General features: G+C 44.3%; 1 protein-coding gene and 1 long non-coding RNA gene across 3 annotated transcripts in view; one reads left to right on the forward strand and one right to left on the reverse strand.

The window, feature by feature from the left end:
• LOC122559936 (vesicle-associated membrane protein-associated protein B/C) overlaps positions 1-16,022 on the forward strand; it is a 118,869-nt gene that overhangs the window by 68,822 nt on the left and 34,025 nt on the right. The gene's annotated exons all lie outside the window — the stretch shown is intronic.
• LOC148147680 (uncharacterized) overlaps positions 1-16,022 on the reverse strand; it is a 320,610-nt gene that overhangs the window by 12,143 nt on the left and 292,445 nt on the right. Inside the window, exon 2 of the long non-coding RNA XR_015759623.1 lies at positions 2,293-2,376. This is a non-coding gene — a long non-coding RNA (uncharacterized LOC148147680). The remainder of the gene's footprint in view (positions 1-2,292; positions 2,377-16,022) is intronic.

The raw sequence follows: 16,022 nt of genomic DNA on the forward strand, positions 1-16,022 counted from the left end.
ATCATTGCTTAATTGGAGAAGCTGACACGCTATGCCATGTGCATTATTCATCTGGGATCTATTACTACCCAAGATACTGACTAACTATCCTATTCCATGTTTGCTTTAACTCTTTCATTGCAACATTTGATCCTGCAAAAGCTCTACCTAGAATGAATGGGCTTACCAATGCAATTGTGAGGCATTGTATAAGAAAATAAGTTCATATACCCACTGCACTTAAGAAATTTCCAATATTACTGTATTGTCTTTTCTGTTCCTCAAACATAGTAGCTCGTTCTTGAACAGTGTCTCGGGATCGCTGGTGCCACAGCCAAGTAGTCATTTTTCATGGCAAACTTGGACCAAGACTGATTCATAGCTATTTGACCACAGTGGCTGTATGGAATGTACCTAAGTGCATTCTAGCTGTGATTGACCAAGGAACTGATTTTACCCTGTTTTGACCTGTCTGTACTTTTGCTGCCAATTAAGTGAATCCCCATTGTACAGGACACAAGGCACCGAGCCCTTCCTAGTTGGTAGAGTACAAGGCGTTAAGCCTTTCCCATTTTCTGTTACCGTATTTGGATGCCGAGCGTGGTCAGTATGCTGACATGGTTTGAAATTTATCTGCACCAGGAGCTTGCAACCTTTTTGCCTTTGGCCCGCTCTACCATACTATATAAATTTCATGCACCCATGTTAAGCAACTCATTTTTCTTTCTAAGTAGGTCAGTTTTACAGCGAACATAGAACATTACAGAGCAGTGCAAGCTCTTCAGCCATCGATGTTGTGCCGACCTGTGGAACCAATCTGAAGCCTATCTATCTACACTATTCTATTTTCATCCATATGTTTATCCAATGACCATTTAAATTCCCTTAAAGTTGGCGAGTCTACTACTGTTGCAGGCAGTGCGTTCCATGCCACTACTACTGTCCGAGTAAAGAAACTACCTCTGACATCTGTCCTATATCCAACACCCCTCAATTTATAGCTGTGTCCCCTCATGCTAGCCATCACCATCTGAGGAAAAAGGCTCTCACTGGCCACCCTATCTAACCCTCTGATTATCTTATATGTCTCATTTAGGTCAGCTCTCAACCTTCTTCTCTCTAACGAAAACAGCCTTAAATCCCTCAGCCTTTCCTCGTAAGACCTTCTCTCCACACCAGGCAACATCCTAGTAAATCTTCTCCGAACCCTTTCCAAAGCTTTCACATCCTTCTATAATGCGGTGAGCAGAACTGTTAACAATACTCCACGTGTGACTACACCAGAGTTTTGTACAGCTGCAATATACCTCATGGCTCTGAAACTCAATCCCCCTACCAATAAATGCTGATACACCATATGCCATCTTAACAACTCTGTCAACCTGGGTGACAGCTTTCAGGATCTATGTACGTGGACACCAAGATCTGTCCGCTCATCTACACCATCAAGAATCTTACCATTAGCCCAGTACTCTTTATTTCTATTTCTCCTTCCAAAGTGAATCACCTCACATTTTCCACATTAAACTCCATCTTTCCACCTCTCAGCCCAACTCTGCAGCTTATCTGTGTCCCCTGTAACCTGCAAAATCCTTCAGCACTATCCACAACTCCATCAACCTCAGTGTCATCTGCAAATTTACTAACCCACCCTCTACGCCCTCATCCAGGTCATTTATAAAAATGACAAACAGCCCCAAAACAGATCCTTGCGGTACACCACTTGTAACTGAACTCCAGGGTGAACATTTCCCATCAACCACCACCCTCTGTTGACTTTCAGCTAGCCAATTTCTGATCCAAACTGCTAAATCACCCGCAATCCCATGTGTTTGTATTTTGTGCAATAGCCTAGCGTGGGGAACCTTATCAAACGCCTTATTGAACTCCATATACACATCAACCGTTTTACCCTCATCCACCAGTTGGTCACCATCTCAAAGAACTTAATAAGGTTTGTGAAGCACCACCTATCCTTCACAAAATCCCATGTTGACTATCCCTAATCAACTTATTCCTTTCTAGATGATTATAAATCCTACCTCATAACCATTTCTAACACTTCACCCACAACCGAAGTAAGACTCACTGACCTATAGTTACCAGGGTTGTCTCTACTCCCCTTCATGAACAAGGGAGCAACATTTGCTATCCTCTCAGTCTTCTCCAGTCTCCTGTAGACAAGGACGACATAAAGATCAAAGCCAAAGGCTCTGCAATCTCTTCCCTGGCTTCCCAGAGAATCCTGGGATAACTCCCATCTGGCCCAGTGAACTTTCTATTTTCACATTCTTCAGAATTGCTAATACTTACTCCTTGTGAACCTCAGTCCCGTCTAGTCTGGTAGCCTGTATCTCAGTATTTTCCTCGACAACATTGTCCTTTTCCTGTGTGAAACTGAAAAAAAAAATTCATTTAGTGCATCCTCTATCTCCTCGGACTCCATGTACAACTTTCCACTACCACCATTGATTGGCCCTAATCTTACTCTAATCATTCTGTTTTTCCTGATATACCTATGAAAAGCTTTAGGGTTTTCCTTGATCCTATCTGCCAACAACTTCTCATGTCCCCTCCTTGCTTTTCTTAGTTTTCTCGCTAGGTCCTTTCTGGCTAACTTGTAACTCTCAAGCGCCCTAACTGAGCCTTCATGTCTCATCTTTACATAAGCCTTGCTTCTTCCTCTTGACAAGAGATTCAACTTCTTTAGTAAACCATGGGTCCCTCGCTCAACTACTTCCTCCCTGCCTGACCGGTACATATGCAGTAACTGTTCCTTGAATAAGCTCCATATTTCAATTGTGCCCATCCCCTGCAGTTTCCTTCCCCATCCAAGCATCCTAAATCTTGCCTAATTGAATCATAATTGCCTTTCCCCCAGATAACTCTTGCCCTGCGGTATGTACCTAACCCTTTCCATCGCTAAAATAAACATAACCGAATTGTGGTCACTGTCACCAAAGTGCTCACCTACCTCCAAATCTAACACCTGGTCTGGTTCATTACCCAGTGCCAAATCCGATGTGGCCTCGCCCCTTGGCCTATCTACAAACTGTGTCAGGAAACCCTCCTGCACACATTGGACAAAAACTGACCCATCTAAAGTACTTGAACTATAGTATTTCCAGTCAATATTTGGAAAGTTAAAGTCTCCCGTAACAGCTACCCTGTTACTCTTGCTCCTAGCCAGAATCATCTTTGCTATCCTTTCCTCTAAATCTCTAGAACTATTCGGAGAACTGTAGAAAACTCCCAACAGGGTGACCTCTCCTTTCCTGTTTCTAACCTCAGTAGATGAGTCCTCAAATGTCCTTTCTGCCACCTTGACTAACGCCTAGTAAACACACCTCCCCCTCTTTTAGCATCTTCTGTGTTCTTGCTGAAACATCGAAATCCTGGAACCTGCAACAACCATTCTTGTCTCTGCGCTATCTATGTCTCCAAAATGGCCACAGCATCGAAGTCCAGGGTACCAACCTAAGCTGCAAGTTCACCCACCTTATTCCGAATGCTCCTGGCATTGAAATAGACACACTTGAACCACCTTCCTGTTTGCCAGTGAACTCTTGTGACCTTGAAACCTCATTTCTGACCTTATTACTCTCAACCCCCTGCAAACTGGAACTACAATTTAGGTTCCCATTCCCCCGCTGAATTAGTTTAAACCCTCTGGAAGAACAGTAGCAAACCCCTGCCTCCCCCTCCCCCTCCCCCCAGGATATTGGTACCCCTCTGGTTCAGGGCTGGATTGTCCTGTTTGTTGAGGCCCCACCCATCCCAGAATGAGCCCCAATTATTCAGGTATCCGAATCCCTCCCTCCCTGCATCATCCTTGTAGCCACGTGTTCAACTCCGCTCTATCCCTATTCCTCCCCTTGCTAGCATGTGGCATGGGCAACAAACCAAAGCATGTACAGTATTTTAATTACTGAATTTGAAGGTAAATCAGATACAACAGCAACGTTCACATCCCACCTGATATTTGTTGGATCAGAGAATGCATTGGAAGATAGCAGACATCACACATCCATCTAAATGCAAACCATTGTTTGTATTTTTTAAAAACCAATGCCAGCATCTCTGAAGGAGTTCACTATTATAAAGGCAATAAGTCAGAGGCTCAATGTTGCAGTCTTGCAAAACTTGACCAATGCTGAGATTACAGCTATGCATTGTGTGTAACATGATGGAAGATTTGAAAGTAATGGACTTGGGTGGGTTACTCTTCGGAGGGTCGGTGTGGACTTGTTGGGCCGAAGGGCCTGTTTCCATACTGCAGGGAATCTAATCTAATCTAAAAACCTGGAGATCAAATTCTGCTTAACGTCAACTTACAAGCAAATAAATAGATATTTTGAAATTAAGGAAATGCTGCCATTGGGATCCAGTTTTAAAACCAACTACCAAGTGTTGAAAAGAATTGGATTAAAAGTTTTAGTAATTGTTTTTTCTCTTTTCCTGCCATTTGTTTTGAGCATTTTAAAAGTAACCTTTGTATTCCTTCAGAGTGTCTACTATTTAAAGGAGAAGTATTTGGGACCTGTGTTAGAAATGGCCTGTGTGATGACTCAAGCACGTTGATGCACTAAGAACTGGTTTAGTCACAGGAGACACTGCACCTGCAGCAAGTATAACATTATGTCTAGTGTGTGAGGATGTCACTGATGCTGAACGATCACATTTCACCCTGCCAAGTACCCCCATCAACAGTTTAAAATGCTGACTGACTGCAGGCTGAATAAAAGAGTTAAACTTTTAAGCAGAAATAACGTCAAGTTAAAAAGCTCTGCACAAGAAGCAGAATTATGCTATAAAACTGCTGTCATCCCAAAACAGTGCATCAAGTGAGCTACACACTTTTCATTAGCTATGAGAGTATGGCATTAAATAAAAATGTCAGTTTTGAACAAATGCATTGGCATATATCAATCGTGTGAATATTTCAAATTACTATGTTGGATCTGCTGTCTGAGAACAGAAAGACAGTGGAGGACTTAAGAGAAGTGGTAGTGAGGTAGTTCTGGGTGACGTGTGAAAACTGATGCATTTTCATACATTGCTGCGGGGGGTGGGGGGTGGAAGAAGGTATAGATGAGAAATAGGAGGGGACTGGGGATAGATCCTTGGCAAGACTCAAGGTAACAGTTCACAAATGAATAAACAATTGAATCAGTGTTTAAAAGTGACCATAGTAACTGAGGATGTTCGCTAATGTTTGTACAATGTTCAGCACCATTTGCAATTCCCCAGATACTGACGCAGTCCATGTTCACATGCAACAACATCTAAACAATGTTTAGACTTGCACTGACAAGCGGCAAGTAACATCCATACAACACAAATGCCAGGCAATTACCATCAGGCAGTCTAACCACCATCCTTTGACATTCAGTGGGTATTACCATCACTGAATCCCCTACTATCAACATCTTGGGGGTTACCATTGACCAGAAATTCAATTGGACTTGCCACAAAAATGCAGCGGCTACAAGGCAGGTCATAAACTGCAACTAATTTTGGCAAGTAACTTGTCTCATGACTCCTCGCTTGCCTGAATGGATATAGCTCCAACAACACTCAAAAAGCTCTCAGGATGAAGCAGCCCACTTCATTGGCACCACATCCACATGCATCCACTCCCTTTGCCATTGATGCTCAGTAGCTGCAGTGTGCTATCATCATGATGCACTGCAGAAATTTACCAAAGATACTTAGATAGCACCTTCCAAACCCATGACCACTTCCATCTAGAAGGACAAATACAGTAGAAACATGGGAACACCACCACCTAAAAGTACTCCTCCAAGCCACACTCAATCTTGATTTGGAAATATATCGCCGTTCCTTCAGTGTCACTGGGTCAGAATTTAGTAATTCCTCCTTAAGACCACTGTGGGTCTATCTACAGTATAGGGATACAGTAATTTAAGAAGGCAGCTCACCGCCACCTTCTCAAGGGCAACTAGGGACGGGCAATAGATGCTGACCAGCCAGTGACACCCACATGCCATGAGTGAATACATTTTAAAATATCTTTGTGCTTCTCTAATTCTGGCCTCTCAAGCAGCTCAGGTTTTGTTCACTGCTCTGTTGTTTTCATATATAGAGGAACCTCGATTATCTGGCATCCGATTATCCAAATATCAGATTATCCGGCAAGATCGCGAGGTCCTGATGCTCAGCAAAACAGTGTTATCCGGCATTTGATTATCCGGAATTCGATTAACTGAATGAAATACTCCCCGCCCGTATCCTTTGGATAATTGAGGTTCCTCTGCATTGATTCATGGAATGTGGGAGTGACTGAGACCAGGCCAGTATCCATCCCTAATTGCCTTTGAGAAGGTGGTGGTGAGTCCTCTAAAACTTCAGTGATCAGGGTGATGCAAGTACGTTCAGTTTTTTTTAATGATTTCATGGAATGTGGGTGTTGCTGGCAAGGCCAGAAATCGTTCCCTGATCTTAATTACCTTTGGCTTCCTTAGTCATTTCAGAAGGTCATAGAGTCATAGAGATTTACAGCATGGAAACAGACCCTTCGGTCCAACCCATCCATGCCGACCAGATATCCCAACCCAACCTAGTCCCACCTGCCAGCACCCGGCCCATATCCCTCCAAACCCTTCCTATTCATATACCCATCCAAATGCCTCTTAAATGTTGCAATTGTACCAGCCTCCACCACATCCTCTGGCAGCTCATTCTATACACGTACCACCCTCTGCATGAAAATGTTGCCCCTTAGGTCTCCTCTATATGTTTCCCCTCTCACCCTAAACCTATGCTGTCTAGTTCTGGACTCCCCGATCGCAGGGAAAAGACTTTGTCTATTTATCCTATCCATGTCCCTCATAATTTTGTAAACCCTTTGTTTCTGAACCCTTTCAAGTTTCACAACATCTTTCCGATAGGAAGGAGACCAGAATTGCACGCAATATTCCAACAGTCCCCTGCAACCGCAAGAAATGCAAAACTTGCGCCCACACCTCCCCCCTTACTTCCCTCCAAGGCCCCAAGGGACACTTCCATATCCGCCACAAATTCACCTGCACCTCCACACACATCATCTGTTGCATCCGCTGCACCTGATGTGGCCTCCTCTATATTGGGGAGACAGGCCGCCTACTTGCGGAACATTTCAGAGAACACCTCTGGGACACCCGGACCAACCAACCCAACCACCCCGTAGCCCAACACTTTAACTCCCCCTCCCACTCCACCAAGGACATGCAGGTCCTTGGACTCCTCCATCGCCAGACCATGGCAACACGACGGTTGGAGGAAGAGCGCCTCATCTTCTGCCTGGGAACCCTCCAACCACAAGGGATGAACTCAGACTTCTCCAGTTTCCTCATTTCCCCTCCCCCCACCTTGTCTCAGTCAAATCCCTCGAACTCAGCACCGCCTTCCTAACCTCCAATCATCTTCCTGACCTCCCCGCCCCCACCCCACTCCGGCCTATCACCCTCACCTTGACCTCCTTCCACCTATCGCATTTCCAACGCCCATCCCCCAGGTCCCTCCTCCCTACCTTTTATCTTAGCCTGCTGGACACACTTTCCTCATTCCTGAAGAAGGGCTTATGCCCGAAACGTCGATTCTCCTGTTCCTTGGATGCTGCCTGACCTGCTGCGCTTTTCCAGCAACACATTTTCAGCTCCCAACTGCTGTACTGAATACTCTGATCAATAAAGGAAAGCATACTAAACGCCTTCTTCACTATCCTGTTTACCTGTGACTCCACTTTCAAGGAGCTATGAACCTGCACTCCAAGGTCTCTTTGTTCAGCAACACTCCCTAGGAACTTACCATTAAGTGTATAAGTCCTGCTAAGATTTGCTTTTCCAAAATGCATGAACCTCGCATTTATCTTAATTAAATTCCATCTGCCACTTCTCAGCCCATTGGCCCATCTGGTCCAGATCCTGTTGTAATCTGAGGTAACCCTCTTCTCTGTCCATTACACCTCCAATTTTGGTGTAATCTGCAAACTTACTAACTGTACCTCTTGTGCTCGTATCCAAATCATTTATGTAAATGACAAAAAGTAGAGGACCTAACACCAATCCTTGTGGCACTCCACTGGTCACAGGCCTCCAGTCTGAAAAACAACCCTACACCACCACCCTCTGTCTTCTACCTTTGAGCCAGTTCTGTATGCAAATGGCTAGTTCTCCCTGTATTCTATGAGATCTAACCTTGCTAATGAGTCTCCCATGGGGAACCTTGTCAAACGCCATATAGATCACATCTACTGCTCTGCCCTCATCAATCTTCTTTGTTACTTCTTCAAAAAACTCAATCAAGTTTGTGAGACATGATTTCCCACGCACAAAGCCATGTTGACTATCCCTAATCAGTCCTTGCCTTTCCAAATATATGTACATCCTGTCCCTCAGGATTCCCTCCAACAACATGCCCACACTGAGGTCAGGCTCACTGGTCTATAGTTCCCTGGCTTGTCTTTACCGCCCTTCTTAAACAGTGGCACCACGTTTGCCAACCTCCAGTCTTCCGGCACCTCACCTGTGACTATCTATGATACAAATATCTCAGCAAGAGGCCCAGCAGTCATTTCTGTAGCTTCCCACAGAGTTCTCGGGTACACCTGATCAGGTCCTGGAGATTTATCCACTTTTACCCATTTGAAGACATCCAGCACTTCCTCCTCTGTAATCTGGACATTTTGCAAGATGTCACCATCTATTTCCCTACAGTCTATATCTTCCATATCCTTTTCCACAGTAAATACTGATGCAAAATATTCATTTAGTATCTCCCCCATTTTCTGTGGCTTCACACAAAGGCCGCCTTGCTGATCTTTGAGGGGCCCTATTCTCTCCCTAGTTACCCTTTTGTCCTTAATGTATTTGTAAAAACCCTTTGGATTCTCTTTAATTCTATTTGCCAAAGCTTTCTCATGTCCCTGTTTTGCCCTGCTGATTTCCCTCTTAAGTATACGCCTACTTTCTTTATACTCTTCTAAGGATTGGTATTTAAGAGTCTGCCACATTGCTGTGGGTCTGAAGTCATGTGTAGACCAGACTAGGTAAGGACATCAGATTTCATTCCCTAAAATACATGCGTCAATCAGATGGGTTTTTATGGCATTCAATAATAGTTACATGGTTACCATTACTTTTAATTCCATTTTTATTAAATTTCATCAGCAGCCAGATTATTCGCCCAGTGATATTACCATTACTTCAGTGTCTACTCTATGGAGTAATGTTCCAGGACCTCGAGACAATGACAGTGATGGAACAACAGTGTGGTTCCAAGTCAAGCTGATGTGTGTTTCTGAGGGGAACATGAGGTGGGGATACTTCCACGTATCTACTGTCTGTGTCCTCCTAGGGTGTAGCAGTCACAGTCTTTTAAGTTGCTGTCATCGGAACCTTAGAGTTACTGCAGTGCATCTTGTAGGTTGTACACATTGCTGACACAGTGCATAAATGTTGTACACTACAACGGTGCATGGTGTTGGAAGGTGTGAATGTTGAAAATATCAGATGAGCTACCAATTAAGTGGGCTGCTTTGTCCTGGATCGCGTTCAGTTTCTTGAGTTGTTGGAACAGCTTTCATCCAGGTGACTTTGACTTAATTTGTCTCAGTATAGTTTTAAAATACCTCCTCAAACTTCTCCATCTCTCTAATGCACTTCTCTGCTTTAAGATATACCTTAAAGCCTATGCCTTTTGTAATCTGTTGGTCAGCTGACTCAAGATTCCTTATATGGCCTGGTACTGTATGTTGTTGATGATGCTCCTTATTCTGTTAATGTACCCTTAATCTTCTGTAATATGAGTAAATTTTGTTGTTTGATGAGACTTTGGATATTTACAGCTAAAGCTAGCTTATGCGGATCTTGTATTTAGCTTCATCGTGTTTTGGCTCCTCTGATTTTACTTGGCATTACCAGAATGCTGGTTGATTTCACATTTCCATACTATCCTGTTGCTCACCCATTGCGGCTGTATTCAAGACTTTCGCCCAACACACCTTTCCAGCTACCTGAGGCCTTCATCCTTTTTCACATCCTTGACAGTACCATCCACCTCTAACATTCACCTCATCATGTTCTCTCACTCTACAACAAATGACCATGTCATACCTCTTCTGAGCTACTTTCTTCAAAGATCCCACAATCTTCACTGAACTCCCTACAATGTACTGGTTCCTGATTTTGTCCTTTCTCATCATTTCGTATTTCTGTGTCTCGTTAGTATCCAGGCATTGTTCATCTTATTGCCTATGTTTCTTGAATACGTAACTAGACAAAAATCTTGTAGATTCTTTTTTTGTTTTGGCAATGCATTTGAGCTTTAATCCTCCTTCATATTTGCAGGAGTTTGGCTCCATTGTTGCTTCTGTCACTTATTACTGTAGATTTGTACGGTCAACCACTCCTTGTAGACCCCCTCAGATTCAGTATTGTCCCTGAACCTTAGTCCCTTCCATAATCCATTTCTCCCCACCATCAGTTGTATTTTATTGCTCAGGTTGTGGATGGCGTTAGGTAATGTTAACTTACAACCCAGAAACATAAAGAAAAAAAAGAACAGAGCACAATATACTGAAATTCAAAAAATGTTGAAGCATTCAAAAAGCATTGAATAAAATCAAGGAGGAATAAAACTTCGACCGGAATCTGAAGAGACCACGAAAATAATGGATGAAGTTTTCACAATAGCATAAATTTTAATAATATCCTAATTTTATTTAAAGAATGTTTGCTGTGAAGGAAATGACAGGAAGTGCACCAGTTAATACTGAATAATGGTGACTGCATGAGCAATAACAAGGCTTTAATTCCGTTAAGAACGATGGAATACAGCAAAGCCTTGATTGTATTCACTTCCCACAATTGCATTGTAACCACACTGGTAAGGAGACCACAGATGCAAATTGTATTTGTGAGCATTTACTGCAGTGATGTTCATCAAAAGACATCTGACTGTGGCATTGAATAATGGCACACATTTCACACAAGATTATAATGAGATTTTTCTTGGAGTTTAATTTGGAATATTTGACAGTTGTTTGCACATCTGAAACCAACTAGAGACAGCGTTCCTGGCTGATGATTCTTTTCTCCTATCTGCTCCACCCTGTGGTACCATTGGTCTAGTTTTCCTTCTATTGTTGGCATCACTTGTAGCTCATGCTATGAGCAAGAAGGCGATTTTGTTTGCTCATGGTTAACTTGATGTCATTCGTGTCTGCCACAGCTGCACATTAATCATCGTGCACGTACCATGGTAAGATTGTCACTTTGTGGGGTATGAGGTAGAATTACCCCAATAATTGCACTGCTTTTTCCCCAACCACCAGGAATGAGGACTTTGGTGCGAGTTTGCTGTGCCCAAATCAACTGATGTATTCACAATGGAAAAGGGCAATGTTAGTGAGAAAACGGAGATACAGGATATAAGGTTAGATGAGGCTGAGGTTGACAGAGGAGGTTTAGCAATTTTGGAAGATCTGAAAATAGATAAGACCCCAGGACCAGATGGATTTATCCTCTGATTCTCTGGGAAGCCAGGGAGGAGATTGCAGACTCTTTGGCTTTGATCTTTATGTTATCATTGTGTACAGGAAAGTGCCAGAAGACTGGAGAATAGCAAATGTTATCCTCTTGATCAAGAAGGGGAGTAGAAACAACCCTGGTAATTATAGATCAGTGAGCCTTATTTCGGTTGTGGGTAAAGTGTTGGAAAAGATTATAAAAGACAGGATTTATAATCATCTGGAAAGGAATAATTTGATTTGGAATAGTCAGCATGGTTTTGTGATGCCTCACTAATCTTACTGAGTTCTTCAAGAAGGTGACAAAGCAGGTGGATGAAGGTAAAACGGTTGATGTGGTCTTTATGGACTTAAGTAAGGCATTTGATATGGTTCCACACGGTATGCTAATGCTCAAAATACAGAGTTTCGGGATTGAGGGTGATTTAACGGTTGGATCAGTAATTGGCTAGCTGAAAGAAGTCAGAGGGTGGTGGTTGATGGGAAATGCTCATCTTGGAGCTTAGTTACCAGTGGTGTACCACAGGTATCTGTTTTGGGGCCACTGCTATTTGTCATTTTTATAAATGATCTGGATGTGGGCATGGAAGGTGGGTTAATAAATTTGCGGATGACACTAAGGTAGGCAGAGTTGTGGATAGTGCCGCAGGATGTTGTGGGTTATAAAGGAACAGAGATAAGATGCAGAGCTGGGCTAAGAGATGGCAAATGGAGTTTAATGTGGAAAAGTGTCAGGTAGTTCACTTCGGGAGAAGTAACAGAAATGCAGATTACTGGGCTAATGGTAAAATTCTTGGCAGTGTAGATGAACAGAGATATCTCAGTGTCCTGGTGCATAAATCCATGAAAGTTGCCACCCAGGTTGAAGGGTTGTTAAGAAGGCATATGATGTGTTGGCGTTTATTGGTAGGCAGATTGAGTTTTGGAGCCACAAGGTCATGCTTCAGCTGTATAAGACACTGGTGCAGCCACACCTGGAGTATTGCATGCAGTTCTAGTCACTGCATTATAGGAAGGATGTGGAAGCTTTGGAAGGGTTCAGAGGAGATTTACTAGAATGTTACTTGGTATGGAAGGAAGGTCTTAGGAGGAAAAGCTGAGGGAACTGAGGCTGTTTTCATTAGAGAGAAGAAGATTGCGAGGTGACTTAATTGAGACGTATAAAATAATCAGAGGGTTAGAAAGGATGGACAGTGAGAGCCTTTTTCTCGGATGGTGAAGGCTAATACGAGGGGACATAGCTTTAAATTGAGGGGTGATAGATAAAGGACAGATATTGGGTAGTTCCTTCACTCAGAGTAGTAGAGGCGTGGGATGGCATGCCTGCAACAGTATTAGACTCATCGGCATGAACTGCATTTAAATGGGCATTGGACATACATGTGGTTAATAATGGAACAATGTACGTTAGGTGGGCATCAGATTATTTTCACATTTCGGTGCAACATGAGGGCTGAAGGGCCTGTACTGTGCTGTAATGTTTTATGTTCTGTGTATGTACCTGCATAACGGCAATGACGACCTTTCATAGATGTAAAACATTTTAGGTCATCCTGGAAATTTGAAAATCACAAAATAAGTGCCATGTTGGGTAGATTATGAAAGCTGGAATGCTTCATCAGCGCTTCACTGGAGACTCTCACTGATGATGTTACCTATTACGGTGATGAAACGTCTGAAAACAAGCCTTCATGCCCAGCGAGCTACCTTACAAACTTATCGTCAACCTGAGCTACAAATCTAAAAAAAAAAGCTGGAATGCTGTTAAAACCATCTGCAATGCTGACATCTTGGCTGCAACATGAAGTAATTCTGTAATGCACAAGGAGTATGAATAAATTAAGTGTTTGCAAGAGGAGAATTGCTTTTACCAGTCATAACCCAGGTTTAAAATATTGACAAAAGAACCTAGAGGTGAGAATTATTTTTCACAGCAAATTATATTTAAATGCTTTACAAACTTAAGATAAAAGAAAGAACTTCAAGAACAGTTTTCAACTTGCGATTGAAAAGGATAAATTGTAAGAAAAGGTGGAGCCATAGGACTAATCAGTAGCTTTTCCAAAGAGCCAGCATATGCGTAATGGGTCCAGTATGATCCTTCTGTGCCGTTCTGAGAGTTGTGCAGCATGCACTTCAAGAATTCATTTTTGGAGCTGTCAACTTAGGTGAACATGACAGGTGGTTCTGCGCCCAGATGGATCTGGATTTCTGCAATGGTTATGTGGATCAGTGTCAGGCCAGACTGTGTGTAGGGTGATTTCTCTACTGGTTATGTGGATTAGTGTGTGCCCAACAACATGAAGAGTGATTTCTGCTCTGCCTATTTGGAGATAGTATGCTACAAATAACAACTCAGTTTTATATTCAGAAATGTTTACAGCAGTTTGCCTTTGTATCACATCTTTTACCGAGTCAAATGTCCCAAGGTGTGCTATGAGCATTGCCCAGAAACTGTGACTTGAGGAATTGTTAATCATTGGCAGTCTCTTGCTGATAAGGATGACTGACTTCCACTCTCAGGCTGAGTCCGATGTGGCTCCCATAGGCTCCGTTACATTTGGTGGCTGCGGGAAGGGTTCAGTAGACCATTGGTGTGGCAGCGCTCTCCTTTTGCTGTCTTTGCTGGGCTTCTAGTTTTTCCTGACAGCAGATCTCAAGGTGCTCGACGCCTTCCCAGATGCGCCTCCTCCACATTGGATGGTCTTGGACCAGTGATTCCCAGGTGTCTGTGGAACTGCTACACTTCATCAGTGAGGCTTGAGGGTAGCACAGCGCTTCCTCTGTCCACCTGGGGCTCACTTGCCATTTTGAAACTGAGAGTAGAGCACCTGCTTTGGGAGTCTCATGTCGGTCATGTGGACAACGTGTCCAGCCCATTACAGCAGGTAAAGATTAGTCAATACCTCAGTGCTGGGGATGTTGGCCTGGTCGAGGACACTGGTATTGGTGCATCTTTATCCCAGTGGATTTGCGGGATCTTGTGCAGGGAGTGGTAGTGATACTGCTCCAGCACCTTGAGGTATCTGCTGTAGGCAGTCCATGTCTCAGAGCCATCTAGGAAGGTGGAAACCACCACACTGTTAACCATGGCCTTAGTGTCGGATCTGATTTTGTCCTTGAGCAGCCCTTTCCTCGGGCAGCCAAAGGCTGCGCTAGCACACTGGAGGCAATGCTGGATCTCTCCATCAATAACTGCTTTGGCCGACAGGATACTCCTGATTGGATGTGATCAACAGGCCTCCTCTTGGATCTTGATGGTTGGAGGTTTGCTCCACAATGCCAGGTCAGGACCTTGGACTTGCAGATGTTCAGGGTGAGACCCACGCTCTCATGGTCTGCAGTGCATCCTCTGAGATTGCGCATGTGCATGCATCATCTGCATATTGCAGCTTGATTACACTCTTTGGGGTGACTTTGACTTTGACTTGAAGGTGGTGGAGTTGAATAATTTCCCACAGGTTCAGAGTTAGCTCAACTCCAGCAGAGAGCTGGCACGTTTTTAACCCCATACCCTTGCCTCCAGCACCTCGTTGTTAACTGTAAGTTCTTATCTGATCTGAGTCATGTTCAGCTGAACCATTACCGAACAACCTAAATGGCCTCCTTCTTCAAAGACCGCAATTTCCCCTCCGACGTGGTGGACGACGCTCTCCACCGCATCTCCTTCACTTCCCGCACCTCTGCCCTTGAACCCCGCCCCTCCAATCGCCACCAGGACAGAATCCCATTGGTCCTCACCTTCCACCCCACCAACCTCCGGATACATCGTATCATCCTCCGCCACCTCCAGACAGACCCCACCACCAGGAATATATTTCCCTCTCCACCCCTATCAGCGTTCCGGAGAGACCACTCCCTCCACGACTCCCTCGTCAGGTCCACACCCCCCACCAACCCAACCTCCACTCCCGGCACCTTCCCCTGCAACCGGAAGAAGTGCAAAACTTGTGCCGACACCTCCCTCCAAGGCCCCAATGGATCCTTCCATATCTGTCACAAATTCACCTGCACCTCCACACACATCATTTACTGCATCCGCTGCACCTGATGTGGTCTCCTCTACATTGGGGAGACAGGCCGCCTACTTGTGGAACGTTTCAGAGAACACCTCTGGGACACCCACACCAACCAACCTAACCGTCCTGTGGCTGAACACTTTAACTCCCCCTCCCACTCCGCCAAGGACATGCAGGTCCTTGGCCTCCTCCATCGCCAGACCCTGACCACACGATGCCTGGAGGAAGAGCGCCTCATCTTCCACCTAGGAACCCTCCAACCACAAAGGATGAATGTAGATTTCTCCAGCTTTCTCATTTCTCCTCCCCCCACCTTATCTCAGACCCAATCCCCGGATGCAGCACCGCCTTCTTGACCTGCAATCTTCTTCCCGACCTCTCTGCCCCCACCCCCTCTCCGGCCTATCACCCTCACCCTCACCTCCTTCCACCTATCATATTCCCAGCGCCCCTCCCCCAAATCCCCTCCTCCCTACCTTTTATCTCAACCGGCC

Source organism: Chiloscyllium plagiosum, unplaced genomic scaffold, assembly GCF_037043375.1.
Source record: "Chiloscyllium plagiosum isolate Xiang-an unplaced genomic scaffold, Cpla_swu_hap1 HiC_scaffold_15, whole genome shotgun sequence".
Lineage (NCBI taxonomy): Eukaryota > Metazoa > Chordata > Chondrichthyes > Orectolobiformes > Hemiscylliidae > Chiloscyllium > Chiloscyllium plagiosum.